Source organism: Limulus polyphemus, unplaced genomic scaffold (assembly GCF_000517525.1).
Source record: "Limulus polyphemus unplaced genomic scaffold, Limulus_polyphemus-2.1.2 Scaffold2880, whole genome shotgun sequence".
Classification (NCBI taxonomy): Eukaryota; Metazoa; Arthropoda; class Merostomata; order Xiphosura; family Limulidae; genus Limulus; species Limulus polyphemus.
In genome coordinates, this window is record NW_013668490.1 from 97,559 (window position 1) to 101,087 (window position 3,529).

Sequence of the window (3,529 nt, forward strand, 5' to 3'; positions counted from 1 at the left end):
ACTTTACTGGTTAGTTTTGAAGATCTTTACTAACAAAATAAACTGGATAAAGTTGAAACCAACCTCTAGAAACAGACTTAACTGGATAGTTTTGAAGATCCTTACTAACAAAATAAACTGGATAAAGTTGAAACCAACCTCTAGAAACAGACTTAACTGGTTTATGTTGGAGATCTTTACTGACAAATTATAAACTGGATAAAGTTGAAACCAACCTCTAGAAACAGACTTAACTGGTCCAAACTTATCCTTGTCATCTGCATAATTTTATGTAATAACATGCTTTTTTACCAATCTAACATATAAGACTAAATGAAAAAACTTCTATCTCCTGGATAATTATGTATACAAAAAAACAATTGAATCTTTATATATGTATACATATATATACATACAGACACAAACACACACTATGACATAAGAGCACTATTTTTTTAAAATTTAATTCACAAGCTTTCAGTCACAATATCAGCAAACAGCTTTAGGTAGTTCTGTCTATGGACTAATTGACAGTAAATCAATTATGTTCCAGCTTTTAGAACTTAAAAATGTCACATAGATTCCAAGACAATTACTAGCATTAAAGTTATAAAAACATATGGTAACAATACTTACCTCAACAATATTCTTATCAGTCCAGGGACTGCCTACACCTGAAGATGGGGTAACAGTATTTAACTCAACAACAGACTGCCTGCACCTGAAGATCAGGTAACAATATTTAACTCAAAAACAGACTGCCTACATCTCAAGATGAGGTAACAGTACTTAACTCAACAATAGACTGCCTACACCTGAAGATGGGAGCTGTAATTGTTACTTGAAGCTTGTGAATTAAATAGAGAAACAATGATGAATGGCAAACTTTATTCCTATGTCTTGATGAAACTACATCAATATTTTTTCAGTTATTAAATCTCTTTTAAAATACTCATGACAGAAACATGGCTCCCTGGGGGCCATTGGGTCTGTAAGCAGTCTCTCATGTAAATATTTTCTTTAGCATGTCTTATATTTATCAGCTTAATTATTAAAAAGCAATTTGCAGGAATGAAATCTAAATATCTTATACAGGGTAACTATAAAACAAATTGAAAGCTCACAGTATGTACATCATCTCTGTCCAATTTCAGAGAAAAAAGAATTACAGAAATGAAAGTTAAATACCTCATATATATTAACATACAAAAACTCATAGTTCATTGCACATATTTACATAATTTCTCTCTAGTTTCAAAGTAATAATTTCCAATAATTGACATGAATACAGACGTTAAGTCACAAATATTGCCACACTTCACAACTGTATATGGAACAAATACACCTATAATGTGACCACTTTTTTTATCTTCAATAAAATGCTCCAAAAATGCAATAACAGTACACTACACTACAAGAAAAGAAGTTTCCAATTAGTTTTACTTAAACTAACCAACTATTAAGGTAGTGTTTTACTTGTTACATGCTCAGGTCTTGAAAACTGTTTGAATTCATAAAGGTCATTCTTAAAAACCAACTTCAAAATGTATGACTTAGGAATGTTAGTTGAAAACGTTTTCATTTTGAACCCTCCCGTGTAATTAGCTATAATTCCAAAATCAAGTACAAAAACAATATTTTTTTTACAAAACTTTCGTGTGTTGGGATAAGGTACCTATTTCAAGGATTTCATATTTTTGAAAAGGTGAAAAACTTACTTATATATAAAGATCATGTATTTCTGTTCTTTAAAAAAAAATATTTTATCTTCCACATACATTTTTTGAATGAACATGAACCGCAAGGAAATATTTTAATTCATACATTACAATTTTTCAAAAATTTAATCAGATAAAAACTTGAATGTTTGTTTATATGAAGGAGATTTAAGACTACCCAATTAAGTCTCTTTTTAGAGGCAAGCTTAATCTCTATCTACTTTAATTTGTTAGGAACGATCTCCAACATAAACCAGTAAAGTCTATTTCTGGAGGTTGGTTTCAACTTTATCCAGTTTATTATGTTAGTAAAGATCTTCAAAACTATCCAGTTAAGTCTGTTTCTGGAGGTTGATTTCAACTTTATCCAGATTATAATTTGTCAGTAAAGATCTCCAACATAAACCAGTAAAGTCTGTTTCTGGAGGTTGATTTCAACTTTATTCAGTTTATAATTTGTCAGTAAAGATCTCCAACACTAATGAAAAATTAAATGACTAGATGAAACTTTAGCAATTTAATAACCTGATGATACTGGAATAGTGTTTTGAGTGTGGACATATCATTCATAACCTGATGATATTGGAATAGTGTTTTGAGTGTGGACATATCATTCATAAACTGATGATATTGGAATAGTGTTTTGAGTGTGTACATATCATTCTAAACCTGATGATATTGGAATAGTGTTTTGAGTGTGTACATATCATTCTAAACATGATGATACTGGAATAGTGTTTTGAGTGTGTACATATCATTCATTACCTGATGATATTGGAATAGTGTTTTGAGTGTGTACATATCATTCCAAACATGATGATACTGGAATAGTGTTTTGAGTGTGTACATATCATTCCAAACCTGATGATATTGGAATAGTGTTTTGAGTGTGTTACTGAATGCACATATTATTCCAAACATGAAACTTGGGTAGTGTTTTGTGTGCGAGTGATTTGATACTAACTGAAAAAAGTTAATTTTGTACAAAAAAACTACAATATTACATATGTAGTTATTTAATGTTAATTAAACTGTAAAAGAATGTTTCGTCTTTCTGTACCAAATTAATTGAAATAAACATTTCAATTTGAAAAATCCTGTCTTAATATAAAGATAGTAGAATGGTTCTAAAATAAAGACATTTAATTTATGTAATATATAATAAAGAAGTAAAAAGTAAAGCATAAGCGTAAAAGTTATGACAATAGAAACCTATTAATTAATAGGTTTGGTCAAGACCTCTTTAGGTAAATGGAGATTTCTTGGTTTTTCAAAGTAAACAATAAATTAAAGTATGGCAGTCCAAGCAACTGCTAAGATAAAATAAAGTTAAAATGAAATAAAAATACACTGAAACACAAACATTTTCTCAACATAGCTTTTTTGTGCAACTTTTGATACATATATTTTGAATAAATCATTTTTGATGGCATAAGTTTTTGATAAAGCATATCAGACACTTCAAATAAATAAAATTAGAAACAATCTATAAGGCAAACAGGAATTGAAAATGAATAAATCAGAAGTGTCAAAATTTAAGTGGCTAGAAAAAATAAATATTAGCTTATATTGGTAGTAAAATGTATTAAATCAAATGACTAGATGAAACTTTAGCAATTTATCCAAGTTTATTCTTGTCATCTGCATAATTTGAACACAACAGCATGCTTTTACATTACTTATAGTAATAGTCAAACATGAAAAATTAAATGACTAGATGAAACTTTAGCAATTTATTCAAACTTATTCTTGTCATCTGCATAATATTAACACAACAGCATGCTTTTATGTTACTTATAGTAATAGTCAAATAGAATGATATGTACACACTC

The 3,529-nt window shown here is 28.9% G+C and overlaps 1 protein-coding gene and 1 long non-coding RNA gene across 2 annotated transcripts in view; both read right to left on the minus strand.

The window, feature by feature from the left end:
• LOC111087941 overlaps positions 1–3,511 on the minus strand; it is a 5,553-nt gene extending 2,042 nt beyond the window's left edge. Inside the window, exon 1 of the long non-coding RNA XR_002612557.1 lies at positions 2,223–3,511. This is a non-coding gene — a long non-coding RNA (uncharacterized LOC111087941). The remainder of the gene's footprint in view (positions 1–2,222) is intronic.
• Positions 1–3,529, minus strand: part of LOC106468124 (probable ATP-dependent RNA helicase DDX4) — a 94,057-nt gene that overhangs the window by 42,933 nt on the left and 47,595 nt on the right. The window lies entirely within an intron of this gene.